The 13,339-nt window shown below is 46.4% G+C and overlaps 1 pseudogene; it reads right to left on the bottom strand.

Moving 5' to 3' along the window:
* Positions 1 to 10,356: 10,356 nt before the first annotated feature.
* LOC127344396 (F-box protein KIB4-like) lies at positions 10,357 to 12,576 on the bottom strand (annotated as a pseudogene).
* Positions 12,577 to 13,339: the final 763 nt, after the last annotated feature.

Below are 13,339 nucleotides of genomic sequence, written 5' to 3'. Positions count from 1 at the left end.
CGCTTCCGGTGTCCCTTCTCCTTGCGATAATAGCACTCAAGATCGGGCTTAGGGCCGTTCTTAGGTTTCATAGGAGGCGTGGCAGCTTTCTTGCCACCCTTCTTGAATTTTCCCTTAGACTTGCCTGTTTCTTGAAACTGGTGGTCTTGTTGACCATCAACACTTGGTGCTCTTTCTTGATCTCAATCTCAGCAGGTTTTAGCATGCCAAAGAGTTCAGGTAACTCCTTGTTCATGTTCTGCATATTGTAGTTCATCACAAAGTTCTTGTAACTTGGTGGCAGTGATTGAAGGACACGATTAATCCCCAGTCTATTAGGAATCACTATTCCCAAGTCACTGAGTTTCATCGCATGCCCGGTCATGGCGAGCATGTGCTCACTAACGGAGCTGCCTTCTTCCATCATACAGCTGAAGAAATGCTTCGATGCTTCATAGCATTCCACTGCCGCATGAGTCTCGAATATAGCTTTCAGCTCATTCATCAACTCATGAGGATCATGGTGCTCAAAACGTTTTTGAAGATCGGATTCCAGGCTGCACAGGATGGCACACTGAACTTGAGAGTACCGAGTTTTCGAGTCGCGTAAACAGCTTTTACTTCATCGGTTTCATCTTCTGCGGGAGGGTCACCTAGCGGTGCATCAAGCACAAATTGCAGATTTCCGAGAGAGGAAGATCCTCACATGACGGAACCAGTCGGTGAAGTTGCTACCGTTGCTCTTAAGTTTCTCTTTCTCTAGGAACTGATTAAAATTGATTGGGGACGCCATCTCTACAACATATATTTGCAATAGTTTAGACTAAGTTTATGAAAAATTGAGTTCAAATTTTAATTCAACATAATTAAAAATCTAGGTGAACTCCCACTCAAAACAATATCCCTCGCATTGTCTTAGTGATCACACGAACCAAATCCACCGCACCTAAACCCGATCATCACGAGAAAAGGTGTGACTTCAATGGCGAACACTCAAAGTGTTCATCATATCAACCATATGATTCATGCTCTACCTTTCGGTATCACGTGTTCCGAGACCATGTCTGTACATGCTAGGCTCGTCAAGGCCACCTTAGTATCCGCATGTGCAAAACTGTCTTGCACCCGTTGTATGCACTTGTTGATTCTATCACACCCGATCATCACGAGATGCTTCGAAACGACAAGTCTTGGCAACGGTGCTACTAAGGATGAACACTTTATTATCTTGAGATTTTGGTGAGGGATCATCTTATAATGCTACCGTCGCGATCTAAGCAAAATAAGATGCATAAAAGGATTAACATCACATGCAGTTCATATGTGATATGATATGGCCCTTTTGTCTTTGCGCCTTTGATCTTCATCTCCAAAGCACGGACATGATCTCCATCATCTTCGGGCATGATCTCCATCATCGTCGGCGTAGCGTCAAGGTCAATGGCGCCGTCTTCATGATCGTCCTCCATGTAGCAACTATTACAACTACTTTGAAATACTACTCAACATGAAATTTAAAGACAACCATAAGGCTCCTGCCGGTTGCCACAATACAATAATGATCATCTCATACATATTCATCATCACATTATGGCCATATCACATCACCAAACCCTGCAAAAACAAGTTAGACGTCTCTAATTTGGTTTGCATATTTTACGTGGTTTAGGGTTTTCGAGAGAGATCTAATCTACCTACGAACATGAACCACAACGTTGATACTAATGTTTTCAATAGAAGAGTAAATTGAATCTTTACTATAGTAGGAGAGACAGACACCCGCAAAGCCTCTTATGCAATACAAGTTGCATGTCGAACGAGGAACAAGTCTCATGAACATGGTCATGTAAAGTTAGTCCGAGCCGCTTCATCCCACTATGCCACAAAGATGCAAAGTACTCAAACTAAAGATAACAAGAGCATCAACGCCCACAAACCATTGTGTTCTACTCGTGCAACCATCTATGCATAGACACGGCTCTGATACCACTGTAGGATAACGTTGCATAGAAAACAAAAAATTTCCTACGGCGAACACGCAATCTAAGCCAAGATGCAATCTAGAAGACGGTAGCAACGAGGGGGTATCGAGTCTCACCCTTGAAGAGATTCCAAAGCCTACAAGATGAGGCTCTTGTTGCTGCGGTAGACGATCACTTGCCGCTTGCAAAAGCGCGTAGAAGATCTTGATCACGATCGGTTCCGGCGCCACGAACGGGCAGCACCTCCGTACTCGGTCACACGTTCGGTTGTTGATGAAGACGACGTCCACCTCCCGTTCCAGCGGGCAGCGGAAGTAGTAGCTCCTCTTGAATCCGACAGCACGACGGCGTGGTGTCGGTGGCGGTGGAGAAGTCCGGCGGAGCTTCGCTAAGCTACGCGGGCTATATGGAGGAGAGGGGGCGGCTAGGGTTTGGGAGGGGGTGGCCGACCACTTCAAGGGGGGCGGCCAGCTTGTGGTCTTGGGGTGGCCGCCCCCTCCCTTGGCCCCTCATTATATAGGTGGATCCCCAAGTGTTGGTGTCCAAGTCTTCGAATAAGACCCGAACCAAAAACCTTCCATAAGAGGGGGAAACCTAGCCCAACTAGGACTCCCACCAAAGGTGGGAGTTCCACCTCCCATGGGGGGGTGGCCGGCCCCCTCAGCGGGAGGCCCCTTGGGACTCCTCCCCCACTAGGCTTGGCCGGCCATGGAGGTGGAGTCCCATGTGGACTCCACCTTCCTTGGAGGTTTCTTCCGGACTTTTCTAGAACCTTCTAGAACCTTCCATAGAACCTTCCGCGACATTTTAATTCACATAAAATGACATCCTATATATGAATCTTATTCTCCGGACCATTCCGGAACTCCTCGTGATGTCCGGGATCTCATCCGGGACTCCGAACAAATATTCGAACTCCATTCCATATTCAAGTACTACCATTTCAACATCCAACTTTAAGTGTGTCACCCTACGGTTCGTGAACTATGCGGACATGGTTGAGTACTCACTCCGACCAATAACCAATAGCGGGATCTGGAGATCCATAATGGCTCCCACATATTCAACGATGACTTTAGTGATCGAATGAACCATTTACATATAATACCAATTCCCTTTGTCTCGCGATATTTTACTTGTCCAAGGTTTGATCTTCGGTATCACTCTATACCTTGTTCAACCTCGTCTCCTGACAAGTACTCTTTACTCGTACCGTGGTATGTGGTCTCTTATGAACTCATTCATATGCTTGCAAGACATTAGACGACATTCCACCGAGAGGGCCCAGAGTATATCTATCCGTCATCGGGATGGACAAATCCCACTGTTGATCCATATGCCTCAACTCATACTTTCCGGATACTTAATCCCACCTTTATAGCCACCCATTTACGCAGTGGTGTTTGGTGTAATCAAAGTACCTTTCCGGTATAAGTGATTTACATGATCTCATGGTCATAAGGACTAGGTAACTATGTATCGAAAGCTTATAGCAAATAACTTAATGACGAGATCTTATGCTACGCTTAATTGGGTGTGTCCATTACATCATTCATATAATGACATAACCTTGTTATTAATAACATCCAATGTTCATGATTATGAAACTAATCATCCATTAATCAACAAGCTAGTTTAAGAGGCATACTAGGGACTTCTTGTTTGTCTACATATCACACATGTACTAATGTTTCGGTTAATACAATTCTAGCATGATATATAAACATTTATCATAAACATAAAGATATAAATAATAACCACTTTATTATTGCCTCTAGGGCATATCTCCTTCAAAAGTCAGGGGTCACGCTTCAGAATTTTTGAGAAAAACAAAATGAGCTAAAGTGGGCCACCAGGAGGTCAACAGGCTAGGAAATAGAGAGGGTGGCGTGGCCTCCCCCTCTGGCTGCACCACCAAGTCTCTTTCGGCCCTCGAGCGTCCGTTTCGCCTCATATTTTCGTGAACCAACTTGTTTTTCCCTAAACATTACTATATATACGACCCCGGGGGTTTTGTCGAGGCAACAACGGCGTAGATCAAAAACACAGAAATAGAGAGTCAGCAGGCCGCCGGAGACCGGAGGGGGGAAACATTGCCGGAATCGTCTCCGGTTGACTCCACCCCCTCCGACGAAGGCATCAACACCATCTACATGAACTCTTCATTATCCCCCTCTGTAATATCTTGGAAAACATGATGTATGATCCAATATATTGTTTCCCCATGATCTATTGTATCTCTATGTTGATGTTTGAGCAGTGAATTGTTCATGTCAATTGTTATATAGTTTGTTGTTGGTTGCATACAAGTATTTGTTATCTTCTATGATGGTCTTATGTATTGATATATGAGTTCACACATATGTCAAGCGGATGCATAAGGTTATCACCACTGCATGTTGACATGATGAGGGATAGTGGGAGCGACAGAAACCCGGTCCCGATTCTTAGATGCATGTTAACGGGGGACCAATTATGGGGACTTTTAAACTTACAACAGTGGTTGGACATTCTTAGATGCATGTCTTAATAATTTCTTTGTTTGCTCATGAAAATGACCTTAGGATCAATCACTAGGGGTGTACGTGCACATGTATATGGCTACACCTATCTATGGCTCCTCCCTAGAAGAAGCACTAAAAATACTATATTGAGGTTCACTAATTGTGACAACCACACAAATGAAATAGTAATTTGCTAAACACTTGCTTTCTTGAGTTACTTCACTTCACTTCATCTCATTGTATTTTACTTTATTGCACTTTACTTATTCTTGCACTAGTTTTACTTCTTGCATTTTAATTTCAACACATATAGTTTTTAGTAAAAACCTCTACACACACATCACATCTCCTAGCTTTGCATAGAAGGCCACAAAAGTGGGTTATAGGGCTTTAGAGAATAGACAGTTTACCTTCGGCTCCTCGTCTAGATTCGCTGCCTCCGCCACGATCACGATCTCCCAATCCAATCCAGTTTCAGCCATCGCTTTGTCCTTCGCCGTCGCAGATCCGCACCCCGACATCAAGCCAAAATCCTCCGATCGATCACCCACCGGTTCAAGGGCGAAGAGCAAACCAGGTTTGCCTCGAACCTTGATGGAGATCCGAAACGGATGGAGAAGCGTCCAGAGATGGGCTTGAGCACGAGTGTACGAGGACGATGACTAGTAGATGAGGGCGATAAGAAATCCTGATCACCAGACGTAGTCGCGTAGATCTAAGATTGGCGATCGCCCGAGCGCAGCCTAAATCCTAGAGAGACCGACATCACCTTGTACGCAGTTTGTGGCTGCAAGAACTGGAGAAATCGTGCATTGAGAACAAGTAATTATCGGGGCTGTGGACGGTTCGAAACAATTCAAGAAATTAGCAGCCTTGTGGAGTTGCATTGTCCATCTTTGGTCTTTCTTTTAGACACCAAAATGTCCCAGAATAAATCTCAAGTGGAGGTTGGGCTTTGATAATTCTTTTGGAGTAAAAAGTGAAGGAGCAAGTGGAGGTCTGGTTCTTTTGTGGAACAGACTCGGATGTAAGAAGAGACTCGGATGTAAGCGTCAAATCCTTCAGTCAGATCCCCAGTCGCACTCACATTGATGTGCTGGTCAAGAATGCGCAAGCTGGCGACAGAGAGTGGCTATTTACTAGGTTCTATGGTGAACCAAAGAGATCAGCTAGAAAGCGAAGTTGGGATCTTCTCAAATACTTATGAAGAGAGCACGACAATACAAACAATCCGTGGCTTTGTGCAGGGAACTGCAATGAAGTGCTTTGTTCTTCAGAACAGATTGGTGGCCATGATCGGCAAGAGTGGCAAATGGAAGGTTTCCGCGATGCTGTAGATTATTGCCGCATGGTAGATATTAGGTTCATAGGACTCCCTTACACGTGGGATAATCGACAAAAGGGAAGACGGATATCAAAGTCAGACTAGATAGAGGTGTCAGAGACAATCGTTTCATGGAGATGTTTGATAATATGACCGTTAAACATGTACAAACGACATAATCTGATCACTGTGCCCTATTTGTATCGCCGGGGCGTTCGGACTAGCTAGGAGGAGGAGGCACTGGTCGCCTGTTTCGGTATGAGAATATGTGGGCCCGCCACGACGGATACCCAGCAGTGATCCATAATGGGTGGGCATCTGGAAATCGAGACTTGGGCGAGGTACAAGAAGCTTTGGGTAGTATCCCCTTCAGTCTAGTCGTTAACACCTTGGATGCAATTTTATATATGACGTTACAAAGATTGATTGGTCTAAACTGCCCTAGCTCCTCTAGACTCGCCACCTTAGGGATGAAAAAAATAAATGTTTTATGAATGAGTGATTGGTCATCTTCTCCTTTCGGAACCCTCGGAACAACTAATGTCACGTTTCTGGTAATTTGAATGGAAGGGGCAATTCTCTATAGAGAAAAAAAGCACTTGGAAAAAATAAACCAGTTCAGCCGTGTTCGGCCCAAATCTCACGTGGAGAGGCCTTGAGTTGGGCCGGCCTGAGGGCGCCGACAGCGTTCGTTCGTTTCCCTCCTCTTCTCTCCAAAAGCACCTCGACCTCGACTCCTGCTCCAGCCACTTCCTTCCGCCCGAATCCTCGCCGCTCCCCATCCAATCCAAGAACTGTCCCCGCCGCCAAGAACTGCCCCCGCCGACCCATCCAAGCCTTGTTGTTGGAACGGCGGAGAACCGCCAAGAAACTCATCCGTTCCTCCCAATTCAAGACCCGAGCAAGAACCGCGGAGGATCAAGACCGGCCAAGAACCAGTAAAGAACGGAGATGGCGAGGACGCCGCAGCGTGGGCGCCCCCCGCGCGCCGCCGCCAGCCCGTTTCTTCGGAGCGCGGTGGCGCTCGGCGGCGTCGCCGTCCACGGGCTCCTCTGCCCTGTACGCCTTGGCAGCGTCGCGGCACGCATGGCGAGGAGGCACTGGCGTGAAGGCGCGCAGCCCGCAGGGGACCCTTTCCTCCGGCGAGCGGTGGCTCACGCCGGCGGCGCCATCGATTCTATCCTCCGTCGCGGACGGTGCGCGCACGCCGTCATCCGCAACCTCCGCCAGCGCGCGCTCGCCCAAGGCCACGACTTCCTCCAGCGCGTGCTCCGGCTCGTCCCCGAGTTCCTCCGCCGCCTGCTGCGTCAGCGGCAGCCCTGCCAGCGACAGCGAGCGGAGACGCCGCCGCCACCGCCTCCACAGCCGCCGCTGAAGCGGTGTGCCCTTTTGTACGCCTATGTTCCTCATCGCCGGCGCCCCCGCGCCCCGTCCACCTCTCCACCTCCACCTTCACCTCCACCGCCACCTCCGCCGCGACGTGAGCCTTTCGTAAGGATTCTTCCCTTCTTCCGCCAAATTCTGTGTGGTTTATTCATAGTTTGCTGCATCCATGCTCTTGTGCCAGTATGCTGTAAAGGATTCACACCAGTCTCTGGATAATTCTATCGGGAGGGGATGAAAATAGGGAGTCTTGACTTGCTAGTTGCTTCTTTAGGGTCTGAATAAGATCAGCAGCCATCTCCCACGCCCACCTGCATGCTTGAGCTACAAAGACTGTGATTTCTCTATGACTCCTTCTATTTCTTGCAGTCCATGTTGCCCACATGCTGCATAGGATAGTTCCACAATTAACCTGCGAACAAAAAACACTGTCATTCTATCAAGAACATCTTGGCTCCAGATTACCAAACTGAAGAATTATGTGGATTGATTATTACCTGCTAGCTTACATGTGCACGAGTAGATACTCTTCTAAGTTCTACCCCATTATAATTTCAGAGCATTTGATGATTAAATGATGCAATTGGTGATTTTCTTCACAAGTGTAGCTCTCTTCTTGTGCTTCATTATGTCATCAGTACCGTCTTGCTGTTCTGCCCTTATGATTCTTGATGAAACAGATGATATGAAAAATCTGCAAATAAAATTATGCTTGTTTACTCCTTTTGTCAGATGTGAATATGTGATAGGCCAAAGATAGTGAATCTGCAGAAATTTTTGCAAACTACTAATTACGTGAAGGTAATGCAGATGACATCCAAAACTAAGAAAATATATATACCTTGGATTCTAGACAACCCGGTCACTGAATATGGCTCAACTTGTCAAGCCAGTCACTGAATTCTAGAAGAAAAGATCGCAATACCTTGGGAACTACTTATTGACTGCTATTGTGTTTCCTTTTCCGTCAGATTGTTGATGGTGAGGAGGTACCGGAGGCGATCGTCAAACAGTATGCCAACTATTGCCACCTAGCAACTACCTGTCCGGCGAAGTGGACAGTGTGCCACTTCTGTATCTTTGAGATTCAGAAGTCATGGAGATCCACTGTCCTTACCTCCGATGTGAGTAGTACTCCTGTGATACATCATATATTTCAACAATACCCCTCTTGAGTTTGTGCTAAGTTGATTCTTTTGTGTGTAGATGTACGTCCACTGCAGTCAACATCATGCTTTAGGCGGGACTGGTGTTCGTTGCAACGAGGCTGGCTGCAGCGTCAGAGCACGCGCAGGCCGTGACCAGGCCCTACACACACATTTTTGCCACAGGCTGCTTCCAGGTTGGTGGAAGAAGTATCTCTGACGGGCCATAGGCAGGTACAAATAACTGTCCACTGCCATATTATTTCAATTTAGCAAAATTTACGGACTTCTTTCCTACATCCCGTCTAGCCTATTTCTCTGACTGTGAACTGCATATAACTTCTAATTCTGCATTAGTCTTGTATATATTTCGACATGCCACATAATCATTAGCTTATGCAGCTGTATTTTGGTAAACTTCAGAGAAAAAGTGTTCGTTGTAGCTGTATGTTGGTGAAGCTACAAATACTTACACTGGAACTGGGGCCACATGTTGACAAATATTCTTTATTTGTAAATGCAGGAACGATATCAAAAGATAGCAGTCGTGGGTCAAAGCCCGGCTGAGTGACAACATTGAAGGGAAAGACTAGCAACCATGTTTTGCCATCTTACGTTTGCCACGGAAATTAGTGTAGAACTCCTAACACTGTTGCTGGGCTCATGTTGAGCAGAAACATGCTCCAAAACCATGTGATTGACATGTCTGGTTTATCTGGAACCAGTTCAATAGTATCCGGGCTGTGGATTTGAATATGTAAATTGTTGTGTATCTCATCTTGACAATCCAATTAAGATTTGAAGGTCTCTCTTTTTTCCTTGCATGCTTGGTATTATATCTGTGTGAGGCATATTTATTATACAAGAAATGAACCCAGAAAATACACACCCGTTGTGCCATTCCAGGGAACTTTTTCTTATTTTATCTCAAAAGAAAGAAACTGATTTAAACCAGCATCTCTTCTAGAGGACTGAGTAGGTTGGACCAGATCTTTTTTTTTCTACAATACAAACAGTTTGAACCAGTTATAATGTAGTGAATCAGTTCTTGTCCTTTTGTACTGATTGAGTAGGTTGAACCATCTCATTAAATCACAGTAGTGAATTATTGTTACTTATAGTCAATAAGGATAATCCTGCAGATGTGCCTATACCTACCACCAAATTCTCTTCATTTTCAGATGTGTTAAATGAGGCAAAAGATATAAAAATCACTTGAGCCAGCGAGAACTTACCTGTGTCACCATCAGTTGGTAGCATAGCGTCTATCCTTGGTCAGATCCAAAGCCTAGCTAGAAAGTGAGCAAGATAGCTTTTTCATTGGAACAAAAGAAGATGAGTTCAACATTTTCAGGAAGCATAAAGTGAGCATAGAGTCTCAAGGTAGCCTGTATTATGGTAACAATAAAATAAAAGGTAGCATGGCTTATTATGTCAACTTGCAACAATTTGCAAGAGTCATACATGCTTCGATATATTATTTGGAAAAGTAAAGGGACAAAGGAGAGATAAGTTAAGAGCACACTCTAAAAATCCACAACACAACTGGATACTGTGAGAAGCACACACACACAACCTGGCCTCTGCCATACAAATCTTAAAGCATAAATAATCCATACCAGCAGTAATCATGCTATCCATGCATGTATTCATGTATGTATGACCATTGACATCAACGAAATGAAGCATTATAAGCATTGGTTCAGAATTAGTGCAATTGCCGCCAAATTCAATAAAGGCTTCAGAAAGAAAATGCAGAGTTTCATGACACGAAGCAGCAAAGAGCCAAAAGGAATACCAGAATTAGTCTTGATATTTTTTAGACTGTAGTGGTAAGGTTTGAATTAAATTGGGAAACCAGCAAAAAAATATTTATGCTCACATACTGCAGCTATGTTCCTATTTCCAGTGTAGCAGAATAGCATTCACTTAGTCCTGCTGATTCAGTTCATCATATGTGGCCGAGCAACAGACCTACCGATTACACACTCATTTGGACATTCAGAGAAGAAAATTTTCCATGGGCACATTAAACTCACTAAGATAAAAGTTGGCATTAGCATTGCCAAGAAATACAACTGAAAAACGTCAATTTTCCATTGGCACATTAAACTGTGCGTAGAACAACATGATTACAGAATATGTAAACAGATAAAACCTCACAACTATTTATTCAGAGCCAACTAGGTCTAATCTAGTGTTTACGGGCCGGGGTGAAACGATGATGACGCCATCAGGCACACTTCAATGGCCCCTTCAGTATTTTGTTGATAACTTCCACCAGCAGCCCCAGTAACCATCCCTGTGTAGGCTTATTGGTCCGATCAAACTTTTTTTCAATCCCCTCTTGAAGCCGCGTTCATCTTTCTAAGATCAGGGGTAACCCAAATAGGAGCTGGAAAGTTGGAGCACAGTTGAGGAGATACAAATTCTTCCTTGGTGTTATCATCCAAGTTGAGAATTCCCATATCACGGTGATTATTCTTTAACCCCGTTGTCCACAAAAAACTATCATCAGTAAAGTAGGCACGATTTGCCTTGAGTGACGGATATTCATCAGCACTGAGACAAAGTGATTGATTATGTCCAAGAAACAACAAATGGTCACGCAACCTATTGATTTCCTTCAATTTACTTCCCGAGGGTCAAATTCATATATTTTATATCTTGTAGTGTTCCAAAACACAGGCGCGCCAGGCTCAGGTTCTAAATCATGATCCTCCAAGAGTCTCCAAATAAGCAACAGATCGCCCCATGGAGCTTGAACAATGTACATGTGCCCACAGTCATACATATTGCGCATTCGTATAATTATCTCCACTGTGACAACAGGTCCACTACTAAAATCAAAAGCATGAAGTTCTCCGGTTCCAGTGACTGCGTACAGTAGGCCATCCTTGTAAGTGCAGTCGTCATAGCCTTCATGAGGTGGCAGCCAGGTCCACTTATCGTCACCTACCCTTGCAAAAGAGAGCTGACGCATGGGATTATGGATGAGCACCACAATGTAGCTTCCGGTGGATGCATCAGGAAACACAAACGCCTTATAGTGGAGTTGATCCCGCAGCTTGTCAAGAGCAAAAATAGATGGCGAGCTATAACCAGCATGCGTTCCAGTGTGCCACGACAGTTCATACTTGTGCAGAGTGGCTGTACTCATCGAATATGGGCTTCACCTGCTCAATTGTGATCACTGAAGGTAGAGCAATCTGTTGAGATGTGATCGGATTGAGAAGATGCATCTCAGATCTTTCATCAGCAGTAACCAGCCAGCCATGAGAGGACCCGATGAAACACCTAGTACGGATAGGTGGCTCCGGAAGAGTTAGCTTGTACGATCTCTTTTCACTGAGGCTGTAGAGGTAAGCGGAGCTATCACCAGCAGATTCAGAAGTATAGAGGAGGCACGGCGTCTGCGCTAGTTTGTACAGCCCAAGGCTCAGTAGGCTGGTACATGCAGAGTGCCAAGAGGGGCAGACAGCGCCAGCACGGATGAGATCAGGGATTTCGAGGGTGGAAAAGATATCCATCAAGATGTCCTGAGGCAGCTCTGGCGATGTGCCCACGATAGTCTCGGTCAGTGGTTGATGAACATCTTTGCAGAATTTCTTCAGTGAACTGGAAGTGAAGCCTAGCAGCTTTGGCAAATATTTCCGTTGAATAGCTAGACTCCTTAAGCTGATTATCGAGGCGACGCTACATAGCTCCATGGGAGTGGAGCAGGGCCTCTCTGCCAATATCTGGAAAAAGACTGGAACAGATTTCTTCAGCCCAGGGAAGGCACGGTCCTAAGTTGCAAAGACCTGATGCTTTGACAGAGCTGACCAATTTCTTCAGAGACAAAAGGCAAGCTGCTGTCTTTATATAGATCGCCAGCCGATGGCGCACTCCCAATTCGAATCGGTGAAACACATCCGAGTCCGAGTCCGGGAAAGATCCGGATTTGGTGTAGGAGCGAGCTTGTTTCTGTAGGGATTCTTCCGAGTCCCGCTTGGTTTCTTCTCCGAATTTACTCTGCCAAGCTAGGGCTAAATGAAGAGCACTAACCGGCGGCAGGCGGCACGAGGGGATTAATCCGCCGGGTTTGGGGACGGGGGGAGGCGGTGAGCATCCGGCGACGGCAACGGCGAGCTTCTGGGGGAGCAGTCCGGCTTCGCGCCGCCCTCCGCGGTGGCTGTGGCGACAGGAGGAGTGGTGGACTGATGGTCCGGTGGAGCGACAGAGTAGTTTTTTTTTTCTCCTATTCCAATTTTCAGAACGTGGGTCTATTGCGGCCGACGCATTTCAAGTTTTCAACGTCCGAAAATGTGCGCATGGCCTCCGTTTACATCGGTCCAAATGGTTGAAATTAACCGCGCGTCCGTTTGCGTTGGGAGTGGCTCCAGCATTTTTTTTTCTTGAATTTTCGTTTTTTATAACATGAAAATAGAATTTATATAGTAAAAGAAAGGAAAAAAACCCTAAGAACGCCTGCGCCTACTGTTTCTCCTCGTCGCTGTTGATCACGACGAGCTCCGGTACCACCCACGGCCAGTTGAGAAGCGGCGGAACATACGTCGGGCGCGCCGACGGTGTTGGAGGCGGAGGAGCCCAGGCCTGTGGCGGCGGTGGAGGAGCCCAGGCCGGAGCTGGAGCCCCCCACGGGTTGTAGGGCGGAGGTGGAGGCGGCGGTTGAACCGGTGGCGTGGACGAGTCATGTAGTGCCAGTGGTAGGGTTTCTTCCTCCGATAGGCCCGGCGGCATGATGCCAGTGGCATAGCGGGGCAGCGGCGGCTGCATAGGTCGGTCCACCTCGGAGACGAGGAGGTCGAGCCTCACGATCTCGTCGTCCGTCATGTTGTCCGGGTAGTCAAACTCCCAGCCCTCCGCCAAGGCCAACTGCCATTCCTGGAAAATGCACGTGACGTAGTCGTCGCTGTCGTCCTTGGTCTCGTCGTTCTGGTACGCGAGCGCCTCGTTGTAGTCCTCGTCGTCGTCGCCGTCGTTGTCGTCGTGGTCGTCATGTGCAGGCATCGGCGCCTG

This window comes from Lolium perenne, chromosome 3 (genome assembly GCF_019359855.2).
Source record: "Lolium perenne isolate Kyuss_39 chromosome 3, Kyuss_2.0, whole genome shotgun sequence".
Lineage (NCBI taxonomy): Eukaryota > Viridiplantae > Streptophyta > Magnoliopsida > Poales > Poaceae > Lolium > Lolium perenne.
This window is presented reverse-complemented; position numbering and strand designations above follow the sequence as displayed.